We start from the raw sequence: 17,174 nt of genomic DNA on the forward strand, positions 1-17,174 counted from the left end.
TGCCTGCTCCACCAATCAAAATGCTCAAGGCTGACTTTTTCAGGTTATTTTAGTTTATGTGGGTCCAATAAAATTCTTTCCTCACTTAAAAGCTGACAGATTTCAAAGTAAAAGTTATATAAGGTGTCAGTAAGTGCAACAGTAATACAGCAATGAGCACAAAAACAACAGAACTTTACAAAGTACAGTAGAGCAAACAGCTCAAAAAGAAATGCTGAAGTGACACTATCAGAAGAAGTAGAATTAAGGATTTGAGGACGTGACAGTACCACTGGGAAGGCAATGTGAAAAAGGCAACTCATTTAGGTGTCTGACTGCAGTGGGGAAGAAGCTTTTAAGTCTAGTTATCTGAGCTTTCAAATCCCTATATCTTCTCCAAAAATGTAGAAGAGAGAAAAGGGAACACCCGGGTAACAAACAAGGGTAAGTCTGCAGAGGCTGGAAATCTAGAGCAACACACATAAAATGCTGGAGGAACTCAACAGGTCCAGCAGCATCCATTAAATTAATAGATAGTTGATATTTTGTTCCAAGGCCCTTCTTCAGGACTGAAAAGGAAGGGGAAAGATGCCAGAATAAAAAGTTGTGGGGAGGGAAGGGTTAGCTGGAAGGTGCTATGTGAAGTCACATGGATGGGAAAGGACAAGAGCTGGTGAAGAGGGAATCTGATAGGAGAGGAGAGTGGACCATAGGAGCAAAGGAAGGAGGAGGGGATCTAGGGGGAAGTAAGGTGAAAAGAGGTAAAAGGTCAGAGTGGGGAATAAATGAAGTGGGAGGGAAATGTGTTTACCAAAAGGAGAAATTGATATTCATGACAACAGGTTAGATGGTACCAAGCTAAAAGACAAACTTGACAATATGTTTAGCATTCCTTATGCAATACACGATGAAGTGTAAAGAGCTTGTGATGAACTAGGCATCTCAATGCAACTTCTCTGAAATAATCTCATATTTCTTGTGTCCCTGAATACTTAAAGATCTATGTATCTTTATCTTGAATATACTCAGCAAACAGTGTTTCCTTAGATCGAGAATTCTAAGACTCAGAAAACTCTCAGTGAAGGATCTCTCCTGCTCCTCGTCTTGATTGGCCAGTTCATTATTTTGAGACCTTCACTCATGCCAAGGAGCACATTAACTCTGCACTTAAAAACATGGTAAAGAGTTTTATGTTTCAATAAAATCAGCTCTCAGACTTCTGAATTCAGTAAAGTATAAGACTGCTTTACTTGGTCATTCCTTGTACAGAAAAGGAAATCTGAGGAGTCAGAGTGGGGAAGCTGTATTTGCTCCATTGTAAGTATCTCCTTTCTTAGGTAGGAATACAGGGCCTGAACAGAATAGTCACTCTTAAAATTCAAGAAATTCTTCTCTGCTCTTGAGGTCAAATCCTCTTGCAATAAAGGCCAACATACCACTTATCTTCTTAAATCCAAGCTGAGCTGTCAGTTAGTCATGTAGAAGAACACCTATTATCTGATAGAATTGGCAATGTGAACTCGCTAATCTCCACCTGATTCAGTAATCATGTTATTAAACACGACTGATAATTAACTTTCTTCACTCTGGCAAGCTCAATAAATTATTCTTGCAAATTCCCCTAATTACATTAGAAATCATTATTTTAACAAAACTACCTATGAGCAAAAATTGATAGAACATCCAAAATAATAAGGTACAATGTTCATACAAGTCATTATTGATAATAGTTGCTTGATTTTCAAAAGAATTCACAACACATGCCTATATATTTTTTAAAAGAGCAGTTTCAATAATGCAGAATATCAACAGAGTGAAAATATCTCAGACGTTCCAGAAAGTCATGAGACATGGGATGCATGGAAACTTGAATTCATGGATTCAGAATTGGTTTGCCTACAGAAAGCACAGGGCGGTAGTCAAAGGAGCATACTCTGCTGGAGATCGTTTCTAGTGGTGTTCCACAGGAATCTGTTCTGGGACCTGATCTCTTTGTGAATTTTATAAATCACTTGGATGAGTAAGTGGAAGGGCGGATTAGTAAATTTTCAGCTGACACAATGTTATGGATGGTGTAGAAGGTTGTGATAGATTACAACATAATACCAACAAGATGTAAAGTTGGGTGGAGAAGTGACAGATGGAGTTCAATCAGACAAAATATTAATATAATGTTTTGGAAGATTGAATATGAAGGTGAAGGACAAGGTTAATGTCAGAATTCTTAGCTCTGTGGAGGAAGAGAAGGATTGGGGGACCAAGTCTAATTATCCCTCAAAGTTGGTGAGTCATTGATAGGGTGGATAGGGTGTATATTGTACTGGTTTTCATTAGTTGGGACATTGAATTGAAAAGTTACAAGGTAATGTTGCATTTTTTTTTGCACTACAATCCTGAGGAGACATTGGTTTGCACATAATCAAGCACTTGGTAAGTATCAATAGAAATAAATTAGGTTTAAGTGGAGTGGCCTTTGTGGGAGTGGGCCAGTTTTAGATAGGGCAGTTAAGGCTTTGGCTCAATAACTGTAAGTAGATTTCTTTTACATTATTTATTAATTATTTCTTTCTTATTACATATTTAGGGCAGTGGAGATGCCAGGCAGGTTACTGAAATGCTCTTCTTGCCAGATGTGGAAAGTAGAGAGACCTCCAGTGTCCCTGATGACTTCACCTGCAAGAAGAGCATCCAGCTGAAACTTGTAACAGACCATATAAAGGAGTTGGAGCTGGAACTGGATGAACACAGATTCATTTGGCAGACTGAGGGATTGCTAGACAGGACATTCAGGGAGGTAGTTACACCTAACGTGTAGGACACAGGTAACTGGGTGACCGTCAGGAGGGAGAAAGTTGGACAGGCAGCTAGTGCAGGGACCTCCTGTGGCTGTTCCCCTCAGCAGCAGGTGTACTGCTTGGATACTATTGGAAGGGATGTCCTAGCAGAGGAAAGCCACAGCAGTCAGATCTCTAGAATTCAGCCTGGCTTTATGGCTCAGAAGAGAAGGGGGAGAAGAGGAAAGTTGTAGTGATAGGGGATGCATTGGTTAAGGGAAAAGAAAGGAGGTTCTGTGGACGATAGTTTGTTGCCTCCTGGGTGCCATGGTTAGGGACATCCTGAATCAGGTCCACAGTATTCTTAAGTGGGTGAGCAACTAGACATCGTGATCCATGTTGGTGTCAATGACATGGGTAGGAGGGGTGAAGAGGTCCTGCAAAGGGACTTATGTGCCAAGTTAAAGGGTTGTACTCTAGAAGCTAAAGCTCCAGGATTGTGATCTCAGGATCGCTACCTCTGCCTTGTGCTAGTGAGGATGGAAATAGGAAGATCATACAGTTAACACCGGGCAAAGAAGTTGGTACAGAAGGGAGGACTTCAGAGTTTTGGATCATTGGTCTCTCTTCCAGGAAAGGTGGAACCTGTACAGAAGGGATGGTTTGTACCTGAACTGCAGTGGGACCAATATCCTAGTGGGAAGGTTTGCTTGTGTTGCGCAGGGGCTTTATGTTGAAGTTGTATAAGACATTGGTGAGACCTTATTTGGAGTATTGTGTGCAGATTTGGTCAGTGACCCACTGAAAAGATGAAAATAAGACAGACAGTGCAGAAAAAATTTACAAGGATGTTGTCAGGACTTGTGGCCCTGAGTTATAGGTAGGGGTGAGGTTAGGACTTTATACCCTAGGACATAGAAAATTGAGAGGAAATTTGATAGAAGTGTGCAAAATTATGAGGGGTATAAATAAGGTCAATGCAACCAGGCTTTTCCCACTGAGCTTGGGTGAGACTACAACTAGAGGTTATGGGTGTAAGATGAAATGTTTAAGAGGGACTTATTCATCAGAGGGTGGTTGGTGAGAGTGTAGAGTGAACTACCAGCAAAATGGAAGCTGCTGGGTTGATTTCAAGATTTAAGAGAAATTTGGATAGGTACAGTGCCTATAAAAAAGTATTCAGACCCTTTTGAAGTTTTCATGCCATATTGTTTTACTACATTGAATCACAGTGAATTTGATTTAGATTTTTGATACAGATCAACAGAAATAGATTCTTTTGTGTCAAAGTGAAAACAGATCTCTACAAATTGATCTAAATTAATTACAACTACAAAACACAAAATAATTGATCGCATAGGTATTCATCTGCTTTAATATGACACATCAAATCATCACTGGTGCTGCCAACTGGTTTTTGAAGACACATAATTAGTTAAATGTTTTCAAAGACCTGTGTGCAGTCAAGGTGTTTCAACTGATTGCAGAAAAAGTACATAGGAATGTCAGGTGAGTCAGTATCCTGGCAAAAACAACATCACAAAGACAAAGGAACACCCCAAGCAACTGCACAAAGAGGTTATTGCAAAGCACAGGTCAGGAGATGGATACAAGAAAATTTCCAAGTCAGTGCATATCCCCTGGAGTACAATTAAGTCTATCATCAAGAAATGGAAAGAATATGGCACAGCTGTAAATCAGCCTAAGTCACACTGTCCACAAAAAGTCAGTGACTGTGAAAGAAAGGGACTAGTGAAGGAGGCCAAGAGACCTATGACAACTCTAAAGAAGAGACTGAGCATATAGCTGTTGCCTGGGTGCTTCACCAGTCACAGCTTTATGGGAGAGAAACAAAGAGAAAGCCACTGTTGAAAAAAAACTAACATGAGATCTCAGCTGGAGTTTGCCAGAGAGCATGTAGGAGACTCTGAAATCAGCTGGAAGAAGGTGCTATGGTCTAATGAAACCAAAATTGTGCCATCAGACTAAACGCTATGCTTAGCAAAAGCCAAACATTGTACATCATCAAAAACACACCATCCCTAATGTGAAGCACAGTGGTGGCTGCATCATGCTGTGGGGATGCTTCACTGCAGTAGGTCCTGGAAAGCTTGTGAAGGTAGAGGGTAAAATTAATGCAGCAAAATACAGGGAAATCCTGGAAGAAAACCTGATGCAGTCTGCAAGAGAACTGTGACTTGGGAGAAGGTTTGCTTTCTAGCAATACAATGGCCCCAAGCATAAAGCTAAAGCTACACAGGAATGGTTTAAAAACAATAATGTTAATGTCCTGGAGTCGAGACCTCAATCCAACAGAGAATTTGTGGCTGGACTTGTAAAGGGCTGCTCACTCCACAATCCCCATGCAGTCTGAAAGAGCTTGAGTAGTTTTGTAAAGAAGAAAGGGAAATTGCAGAGTCTAGATGTGCAACACTGATAGTGACTTGTCCACACAGACTCAAGGCTGTAAACCCTGCCAAAGGTGTATCTACTAAATATTGACTTGAAGGGGGTGAATACTTATGCAATCAATTATTTTATGTTTTATATATTTGTAATAAAATTTAGATCACTTTGTAGAGATCTGTTTTCACTTTGACACAGAAGGGTCTTTTTCTGTTGATCAGTGTCAAAACAGCCAAATTAAATCCATTGGAATCCAGTGTTGTAAAACAATGTAACATGAAAACTTCCGAGGTGGGTGAATACTTTTTATAGGCACTGTACACGAATGTGAGGTGCAAGTTGATGGGACTAGCAGATTAATGGTTGAGCATGGACTAGATGGACCAAAAGGCCTGTTTTATCGTTGCAGTGTCTATGACTCTATAATTCTATAGATAAGTGTGTCCTAGTTACATGACCAAAAAGTTAAACTAAATAATAAATTACCTGCAAGCAATGTTTTGAGTGTAGCTCAAATGCAAATCAGCAAGTAAAATATTCATAGATCATTATTCCAGCTGTAGAATATTGGATCTTTACAAGAATAGCAAAAATGAATGTGCAGATCAAATTCTGTTGATCGTGGTAATGGATTGTGGATATGACAGAATGTTCTTTACTGAATGTAAATACAAGTTATTATTAACGAAAGGGCAAAACTACTATGGGAGCTCATTGTAGGAGGCCAATATTGGCTGACCTCCACAGAGAGTCTACGTGGATGTTGTACTTGAAGAAAGAATCAATTTTAAAAATTACCCTCAGTATGACTTCTATCCATCCACACTTATCCATCACCCTTTTCCACTCTCCCCATCCTCTCTACAACTTAGAGCTATTTTTTTTCTCTAAGGCATTGGTCAGAACATACTTGAGAAGAAGGTTGCTTATGTGAGAATGCTGTCCTTGGACTATAGTTAAGCATTCAACACCATAGAAGCTCGGAGACCTCAGCCTTGACCCTGCCTTGTCTAGCTGGATCCTGGACTTCCTGTCAGATTCACCAGCTTGTCAGTGTGGGCTCTTTCACCTCCAAGCCTCTGACTCTCAATACAGGAGCCCCTCAGGGTTGCTTACTGAGTCCCCTCCTTTTCTCGCTGTATACCCATGACTGTATCACCACCCACAGCTCTAATCTGCTAATTAAGTTTGCCGACAACACTACATTGATTGGCCATATCTCAAACAATAACGAGGTGGCCTACAGGAAAGAAGTCATCTCTATGACACAGTGGTGTCAAGCATACAACCTCTCACTCAACGTCGCAAAAACAAAGGAGCTAGTTGTGGATTACAGGAGGAATGGAGATGGGCTAACCCCCATTGACATCAATGGATCTGGGGTTCAGAGGGTAAACAGCTTTAAATTCCTTGGCATCCACATCACCATGGACCTTATGTGGTCTGTACACACCAGTTAGGTGGTGAAAAATGCACAACAGCACAGACATACTTTTTTGATCCCGAGGGAAATTGGATTCCGTTACAGTCACACCAACCAAGAATAGTGTAGAAATATGGCAATATAAAACTATAAATAATTAAATAATAAGAAGAAAATAATACCAAGTGGAAATTAGTCCACGACCAGCCTATTGGCTCAGGGTGTCTGACACTCCGAGGGAGGAGTTATAAAGTTTGATGGCCACAAGCAGGAATGACTTCCTATGACGCTCAGCATTGCATCTCAGTGGAATGAGTCTCTGAATGTACCTCTTTCACCTCAGACGGAAGTTTGGTATGGGCCCCCAAATCCTAAGAATTTTCTACAGGGGCACAATTGAGAGCATCCTGACTGACTGCATCACTGCCTGGAATGGGAACCCTACCTCCCTTAATCACAGGACTCTGCAGAAAGTGATGCGGACAGCCCAGCACATCTGTAGTTGTGAATTTCCCATGATTCAGGACAATTACAAGGACAGCTGTGTAAAAAAGGGCCCGAAGGGTCACTGGGGACCCAAGTCAGCCCCAACCACCCAGCTACAAGTGGTACTGCAGCATAAAAGCCAGGACCAACAGGCTCCGGGACAGCTTCTTCCACCAGGCCATCATACTGATTAACTCATGCTGATTTGAGTGTACTCTATATTACATCGTCTGTCCTATTCATTATAAATTACTATGACTGCACATTGCACATTTAGATGAAGACATAACGTAAAGATTTTTACTCCTCATGTATGTGAAGGATGTAAGAAATAAAATCAATTCATTTCAAGTATTGTGTGTAGATTAGGGCCTCTTAGATATGTGCTGACAATGAACAAGGTCCAGAGGAGCTTCGAAGTTCAAAGTAAATTTATTCCCTGAAATAGAGCCCAATGATCCAAAAATCAGAACCCCTCCTTCGTGTACCATTTCCTTAATCTGTTTGGTCTTCCTATTTTTGGCCTCACTTGCATGGAGCACAGGTAGCAATCCTGAGATCACAACCCTGGAGGTCCCGCCTATTAAGTAAGCACATAACTCCCTAAACATACTTTGCAGGACCTCATCACCCTTCCTACCCATGTTATTGGTACAGATTTGGACCATGACCTCTGTGAGAAGGCAGGAGAATGGGGATGAGGTGAAATGGCAGACCAGACTCTGTGGGACTAATGTCCTAATTTTGCTCCTGTGTCTTAAAGTCTTTAGGCCCATCTCAGCTCTGAACATGAATATTCTCAAAATCGTGTTGCCCTTTATGCAGATGCTTCCTAATATGCTGAAAATTACAGCATTCTCTGTTTTTATTTAAAATGCAGATACTATACATCTGCTAATACTGTCAATCAAAGAAAGTTAAAATATTAGATGATCTTATTTGATTATCTTAGTGTAATTGTCCTAAATACTTTGGTAATCTGCTCAAAATGCAATGTATTGCCTGCAGTAGGAACAAAATGCTTAATTTTGTACAGTGACATATTTTACCCTCTTTTCATCTTGATGCAAAAATGTTGCAGCCATTCCACTATTCCATCTACCCCACCGCAAGCAGAAAACAGAGCCCTTTAATCAGGATGATTTGTCATGACACTCAATATCATTACCACTTCAAGTACAAATTAGCTTATGAAGTACATTTCAAAGATTGCTTGAAAAATATTCCATTTTACATCATATCTTTGCATTTTTATGTTAAGAAGATTCCTTAATGTTGTCTATAGCCAGGGGAGAGTAGTAGGGATAAGCTCCCACTACCTATTAAATGGTGTAGATCTCAAATTGTCCCTGACTACCAAGTCCAGCTGCTGAACTTCATGTGTGGCATAGCTATAAAGCCTAAAGGAACAATTTCTACTGATGGGAGAAGAGCAAAAGCAGATGTCTGGCACCTTAAAACCAGTCATTTTAGGCAGAGGGGGCTCATCAGTTGTGGTTGGCAGCTGATCTAGGAGAAGGAAAACCCTCATCTAAAAACTCCACTGCTCTGGGGAAGGTTTCAGGGCTAAATCCCTAAGTGCATCCTACTTTGAATGCAATACCGCTGCTGGTGCCAAACGCATTTGGTTTCTGGCATTCCCTTAGATCATTAGCTACATGGACAGGGCGAGCCTGCTACATGGGCAACAGCTTGTTCTCTGGAATGTACTGCCCTGAATTGTGTGCTGTCTTGCGTACCATCTGAAAGCAAACATAGAGAGCTGGGATGCAATATCTACAGTTGACCCCAACCAGTGGAGGGACTCTTTATGGTAAGAACATCAATGGATGTGAAATAAAGACAGGATAACTAGAGCTGAAGTACAAATCAATCATGATCTAATTAAATAAATGATTAGTTTGGAGTGATGAAATTGACAATTTCTGTTCCTGTGCTTCCTATGTGGTTATGAAACACTTTCTGAAAATATGGTAGAGAAAATAAATTGTTTAACTATCAATGCTCCGAGAGAAGTTCACAAATCTGAAATTTAACTTTTATGTTTTTTAAATATAGAATTACAAAGTGATAGTAGACATGAGACACTACAGATGCTAGAATCTGGAGAGACAGGCATTCTGCTGGAGGTACACAATAGATCGAGCAGCGGCTATGAGCGGGCTGAGGAGGGGGACAGAATTGTCAACATTTCTGGTTGAAACCCCACAGTAAAAGTGATGCAGGGTTTTGACCCAAAATGTCAACAATTCACTTTTCCCCATAGCTGCTGCTTGACCTATTGCAAAATAGATTGTGGATTCAGGAGGGGGAGGTCGGGGGAACATACATATGTATTTAAATGAAATACAGAACAAATTAGAACACTCTCAGTGCTACTACAGTACCATAGGTCTCATCTCCCTGAGCAGCGCCATCATTCCAATGTGCTTCAAGGCTACCACCATTGTCCCCGTGCCAAAGAAGTCTTCAGTGTCCTGTCTAAATGACTACCATCCCGTTGCACTCACATCCATCATCACAAAGTGTTTCGAGAGGCTCGACATGAGGCACACCAAGACCCTGCTGTCCCCCTCACTGGACCCCCTGTAGTTTGTGTACTGTCCCAAACCTTCAACAGACAATGCCATTGCCATCACCCTCCACCTGGACAAAAAAGGCATACGTTTGAATGTTGTCCATAGACTTCAGTTCATCATTCAACACAATCATCCCTCAGAAACTGGAAAGCTGAGCTTACTGGGCCTGAACACCTCCCTCTGCAAATGGTTACTAGACTTCCTGACTGAGAGACCTCGGTCAGTCCGGATTGAGAGCAGCATCTCCAACACCATCACACTGAGCATGGGGGCTCCCCAGGGTTGTGTGCTCAGTCCACTGCTGTTCACTCTGCTGACCCACGACTGTGCTGCAACACACAGCTCGAACCACATCATCAAGTTCGCCGATGACACGACCGTGGTGGGTCTCATCGGCAAGAACGACAAGTCAGCTTACAGAGAGGTGGTGCAGCGGCTAACGGACTGGTGCAGAGCCAACAACCTGTCTCTGAATGTGAACAAAACAAAAGAGATGGTTTTTGACTTCAGGAGGGCGCAGAGTGACCACTCCCCGCTGAACATCGACGGCTCCTCTGTAGAGATCGTTAAGAGTACCAAATTTCTTGGGGTTCTCCTGGTGGAGAATCTCACCTGGTCCCTCAACACCAGCTCCACAGCAAAGAAAGCCCAGCAGCATCTCTACTTACTGTGAAGGCTGAGGAAAATCCATTTCCCATCCCTCATCCTCAACATTTTCTACAGTTGAGGGCATCCTGAGCCGCTGCATCACTGCCTGGTTTGGAAATTGCACCATCTCGGATTGCAAGACCCTGCAGTGGATAGTGAGGTCAGCTGAGAAGATTATCGGGGTCTCTCTTCCCACCATTACAGACATTTACACTACACGCTGCATCCGCAGAGCAAACAGCATTATGAAGGACCCCATGCACCCCTCAGACAAACTCTTCTCCCTCCTGCCATCTGGGAAAAGGCACCAAAGCATCCAGGCTCTCACAACCAGACTTTTCTTCCCCCAAGCCATCAGACACCTCAATACCCAGAGCCTGAACTGACACCAACTTACCACCCTCTACTGTCCTGCTTATTGTCCTGTTTATTATTTATTGTAATGCCTGCACTGTTTTGTGCACTTTATGCAGTCCTGGGTAGGTCTGTAGTCTAGTGTAGTTTTTTTTCTGTGTTGTTTTTATGTAGTTCAGTGTAGTTTTTGTACTATTTCATGTAGCACCATGGACCTGAAAAATGTCTCATTTTTACTGTGTACTGTACCAGCAGTTATGGTCAGAATGACAATAAAAAGTGACTTGACTTGATAAAAGTGTATTTTAGTTCCAATTAGCTATCATCTAGTGTACACTGGCGTTTTCTTTTGATTGACTTTAAATGAACAAAACCAGCATAGATACCTAATGTAGATAACGGACTGCCTTCATACAAATACCATTGATGCTTGCATCCTGCAACTCATCTTTTTCATTGTAACATTGTACCTTCAAACCCTTTGTAATTCTTAACTTGCAGTAGTAAAATCATTTCATTTTCACTTCTGGCTATTTCTGGCACCTCTAAGTCTAAATGCTTGAAACCACAGTGAACAAAACGGTTCCTAGTAGTTTTACTGCTTATGCCTTGCCAACTATCAGTAACAGAAGTCATTGCTTCTTGAACAGAAACACAACGGACGCTATTTAAAAACTGTTCGCTTTAAGCACGGTGTAGTATCTAAAGGTCACATAAGTCCACACATGTGACACTAGTTAGAAATGGTTCAGCAACTGTATCTTGCCCCAATTTGGCAGCATAGTGTCATATAAATAAATGAATGGAATCCTGGAATCCTGGCTATTTTCCCATTTAGTTTTTGTTCTTTAAGAACAACAAATTACACGACATGCAGTACATATGTCAATGATATTAACCTGTTGCTGATTCTGATTCCTCAGCAGATGCTTTCTTACCGACTGTTTGATTTGAAGTTATTAAACTTGCTTTCTGATTAAACTTTGCCAAGTCTTTTTGCTACAACAAACAAGATTCAGACAGCAACATCTGGATAGTCATTGTGGATCAAGGCATTGTGTGCTCCTACCAGAACATGAATCTGTGATGAGCTTTATCACTAAATTTAGAAAAGTGGAATCAGTTGTACAAACTGAAATGAACAGAATCACATCTAAAATTTCTAATAGCTAGAGACATAACTAGCTCACACGATGATTACTGTGGTTGTTGGAGTTCAATCATCTCAACTCCAGGATATACCTGCAGGAGTTCTTCAGCACTATTTCCATTCTTAGCTAATTCATTAGTAACCTTTCTTCTAACAGAGCCCAATAATAGGAATGTAGGAATATTTGCTGATGATAATGCCACATTCAACTCCATTCACAACTCCTCAGCAAATGAAGCAGGGTCCTTGTCTGCAAACCCCTCCTACCTCTCCATTTATGAGAGTCATCTTTGGCCCCATACTTAACTGTATCAGCTACATATATACTATAGCCACAAGGGCAACTCAGAGGCTAAGTATCATGTTGTGAATATCGCACCTCCTGAACACCACCCCCTCACCTACCCATAAAGGCTTTCCTTCATGAGCAAAGCACAAATTAGCATCATGATGGAATTCTTCCTGGATTTCTGCAGGAATGCATCTCCAATAATCCACCAAGACTCACTGGGTAATGAGTAACCTGACTTCCGGAAATTTGACTTTACACAACTTCTCTTGTATATCTTAAAACATTTTTCAAACTAGTAATGCTAACATGTTTCATGGTATTCATAAATGCCTAAATACAGTATATACTCTATTAATTTAAATATAGGTAGTGTTATGGAGATTATTGACTGAAATGGAAGTGCTTGCAAGATGATACAATATGAGTTACCAGAGAAGACGGGTGCTTCTAACCCGTGGAAAAATTGGCTTAGGAGATAGATTCCCAGAAAAAATCATCTACATAACTTGGGTACTACCTGTACTCAAAGATATCAATGATACAGTAGCCAACTTGAATGTCATCCCAGCCACTACCATAAGCATACATTGTGGCCTCTATAAGTACCATAGCTGGTCTGCGTAACTTATTGTAAAATGCATTGCATTTCATTGCCTTGGCTCCTTCAGCAAATACAATATGTGCCTCTACAAACAAGGATAAGAGCAAACAGAGTATAAAATTCTGCTGTTTGTAAGTGCCCCTCTAACTCACACACCATTCCAACTTACAAATATATTGGCATTCCCTCATTATTATTAGTCTTAACCCTCAGCTTTATTGGAGCTGCAGTAATCTCAATATTGGGAGTGGTACTGCAGCATGGCCAGGAGGACCTGTTATCATACTGTATCTCTAAAATATAAATAAATAAATGTGTGGAATGTACAGTTACACACTCCGACCTGTGCCACATATGTGTTGGGAATGATCTGAAGAGTCAACAAGTGAGTCACCTATCAAGGGTTATCTTGCCGACCTGCTCGAGTAAACACAACATTAATATAGCTGCTCCAGTTTCTAGCCAATGCTAACTTCAATGATGTTGCTGGTGGGAGGCCTGGTGAGATGTAGTGTCATTGAATATCAAGGGTGGATGAAGATGGCCACTACTTGGTGGTTGTGTGAACAAATGTTACTTGCCAACTCAGGCATTGATAAAAATAGTGGGCACATATTTAATGTAAGAACTATTAATTTCACATGATATTAAAGATACATTTCACTTTATACATGTTATGATACAGGAACATCTAGTTATGGTTAGCATCATATCAGCATTAAATTAATAATGAAAAATCTACAGCACGTTATATTTATTTGTATGTTTTCTTTCTGCTGCTTGTGTTGATAAGCAAAGTTGTTTTGAACAAACACACATGATGTACAAAGATCTGATAACAACATCAGATAACAACATTAAGTTCAAGGAACCCTGGATTTCTCTCCTGTGTCATGTCTCAAATGGTCACCCTCACCCCATCATGCCCACAAACTGGCTGCTTTTGACTCCATACATAGCCTCTCACATCTGTGTCAGAAGGCCTCACAGCAATGGGTTGCACTGAAGTATGTTTGGCACTGCCTCAGGAAGGACTTGCGTGTTTGGACTGCAGCCTGTGTGGAGTGTCAGCAGACAAAAATTAAACATCGTGTTCAGGTGCTATTAAGGTCCCTGAGTGTTGGTTTGACCGGATCAGTGTGGAACTTATTGGCTTCATTCCCCATCTGACGGTGTCACGCACCTCCTGACTGTGTGGACCATGAAACCAGACGTCGTCTCCCTAGCATTGATGATGGCTGCAGGCACTTCTCAGGCGTTCACCAGCACCTGCGTTGCTCTGTTTGGCACTCCATCTGATATTCCCTCTGATCACAGTCCTCAATTCACATCAATGATGGCCCAGAACCTCGGTGTTTGGCTACATCACACCACAGTACACCACCCTCGGTTCAATAGTCTATGTGAGTAGCTTCACAGCTTCTTAAAGGCTGTCCTAAGAGCTTCCCTAACAGACCAGTGTTGGCAGGATCATCTCCCGTGGGTCCTGCTGGCACTCAGAACTGCTCCAAAAGAGGACCTGCAGTTGTCTGTGGCTGAGTTGGATGATTGGCAGCCTTTACAATTGCCAGGTAATTTAATTCCTGACACCACGACCACCTGGTCAGCCTCTCACAGTGCTTATTCCTCGTAACTTCAGTTCTTTTTCACCTATTCCTACCTCCCATCATGGCCTATTGCACTCTTGAGTTCTTGTTGACCTACATTCACCATGATGCACACCAGCATCCCCTTATCCCCCTTACATTGGCCCCTTCTGCATTTTGGACTGGGGAGAAATACTTTTATGAATGAATGAATGAATGAAATTAATTTATTTTGGTCAGTGCAAACATAACAAAAAGCTTCCTTTACAATGATAATTTCATAGGACAAAATTACAACAAAAAACATAGGTAAGACTGGCAAGCCTGAACAACTTTTGGTAGATCGCTTTAAACTGGCCCACCAAGATTTGGCGTATTCTGCTGCCATGCCCCTGACATCACATGACCATGAGCGTGTAAACACACCTCTGGATGAGCCAGAGGCACCTGTTGTTCCTCCACCCATGAAAAACTGGACACGAGCTGGGTAGCACATTCAAGCTCCAGACAGGCTCACAATGCCCATTTTAGTGAATGCTGGGAGGGGGCTGTGTAGGGTAACGTAACTGGAAGAAATGTATATCATTCACAACCCCCAACATTGAGTTGGTTTTTCACTTTAAGAGGCTGGACTGGTGTGATTACATTATTAAGCGAGAAGATTTTTAGCATGTTTTTGTGTTTAGGTTTTGGATTTCAATAAAATGTGTTATGTGTTTCATTAAGCATAAATGATCTCACCGTTTTATTTGTAAACTCCTACAATATCAGTAATAAGCAACTGCAGAGAATGCTCAAACAAGACTCAGGTGCTAATATCACAGGTGTTAGTTTTCTTGTATGTCTTAAAATAGGGCATGTAAGTTTTCAACTTAATGTTTATTTCCATTTGTTTCATTATATATAATACATGTACACAGTGGACACAGCACATTATACAAGATTTTCCTACCAGTGACCTTTAATAATCATAACAAGTCCATATTCCATTTCAGTCATAGATTATATCCATGCTCCATCTTTCTTTTAATGGTCTGGAGTTAAATGACATTGAACAACCTCAATCCAATTCCCATGGCGCATACAGATCAGAACTTAATTCAATACAATAGGCACTAATTTTTACGATCTCATTCATAAATCTATAACTGTAAGCAATTTGGAAACTAAAATGGTCTCCCTGGTATAATAAGAATTTATTTTGAATCTTTAGTTCTACAATGTCAGAGTAATATAATTGACTAGCATACCTAATCTACTGATTTTATTGCCATCATGGATTCAAGACATAAAAATAGTCAATGAAACTTTAAGAGTCGTAGTTTTGATGAAGCCAACACAAGCACATTAAAGCAAATATATGTCCAAGGGTCAGACGATTCAATGGTAGCTTGAATCCAGACATCAAAGTATTGTTGCTGGTTTGTGAATCTCAGCTGTGGTGCTACCTACACAGATCACGTGTTTCTTTAAGGAAGAAGTAAAGCTATTCCAGCCAAGCTTTTAAAATTCTTTGTTCATATCAAGTATGGCAAGCTGACTGATATTCTTGTCATGAGTGGTTTGCCAGGTTATCTTCCTCGCTGCTATATAACTCAAGCATGACAAAGTAATAGCAGCAAGAAGCATCAATACATATATTGTACACTGACACTGGGTGATGATATCACTAGGACATTCTCTCGAGTAGTCACTACTGAAGGATATGCATGTAAATAAGTCCGTGAGGTAATGTAAGTAAAATATGGCCTCTGTTGAAGAAAACAGGCAAATTTTACAGATATGTGATGAAATAAAAAATCCAGATTTTGATTAAACGTGATATTTCTCAAGGATGTAAACTGTTCTTATAGCTATCTTACTGTTCCATTATGTACTACATTCCCCACCATTGAGCAAATCTACATGAAACGTTGTTGCTGGAAAGCAGCTTCCATCATCAGGGACCCCTACCCCATAGGGTACACCTGCTCTTTTCTCACTGCTGCTCTCAAGAAGAAGGTATAGGAGCCTCAGGATTCACTTCATCAGGTTCGAGAACAGTTACTACTCCTCAACCATTGGGTCCTTGGACCAAACTTCACTTAAATTCACTTGCCCTTTCATTAATATGCTACCATAACCAATTGACTCATTTTCAAGGACACTTCATCTCATGTTCTCGACATTTATTGTTTATATATTCGTTATTATTGTTTCTTTCTTTTTGTATTTGGACAGTTTGTAGTCTTTTGATGAGAACAGCCTGAGGAAAGATAAATAGGCAAGTTCATTCCCTATTTCTTACTTAACTCTTGAGAGAATAATGTTTATGTCTACAGGACCAGTGTTTGTTCTGGGTGTCAGATGTGGGATTTCCAGGAGACTACCAGTCTCCCTGATGGCCACATCTACACCAGGTTCATTGAGATGCAGCTCCTTAGAGACCGTATTAGGGAACTAGAGCTGCAGCTGAATGACCTTTGGCGTGATAGGGAAAATGAGGAGGTGATAGTCACGCCTATCACAGGGAGCTACAGGGAGATAGTTATACCAAGGCTACAAGAGACAGATAAATGGGTGACTGTCAGGAGAGGGAAGTGAAAATGTTAGTAGTGAAAAGCACCCCTGTGGCTGTCCCCCTCAATAATAAGCACAGTATTTTGAGTACTATTGGGGTTGGATGAACTACAAGGGGCAAGCAACAATGGCTGTCCCTCTGGCACTGAGTCTGTCCCTGAGGCTCAGAAGGGTGGGAAACTGAAGAGGATGGCAGCAGTAACAGGGGACTCTATAGTTAAAGGGGCAAATAAGTGATTCTGTGGATACAAAAAAGAAACACGAATGGTAGTTTGCCTCCCAGGTGCTAGTGCCCATGATGCTTTTGAACGTGTCTACAATGTCCTGAAAAAGGAGG

This window comes from Hypanus sabinus, chromosome 15 (genome assembly GCF_030144855.1).
Source record: "Hypanus sabinus isolate sHypSab1 chromosome 15, sHypSab1.hap1, whole genome shotgun sequence".
Lineage (NCBI taxonomy): Eukaryota > Metazoa > Chordata > Chondrichthyes > Myliobatiformes > Dasyatidae > Hypanus > Hypanus sabinus.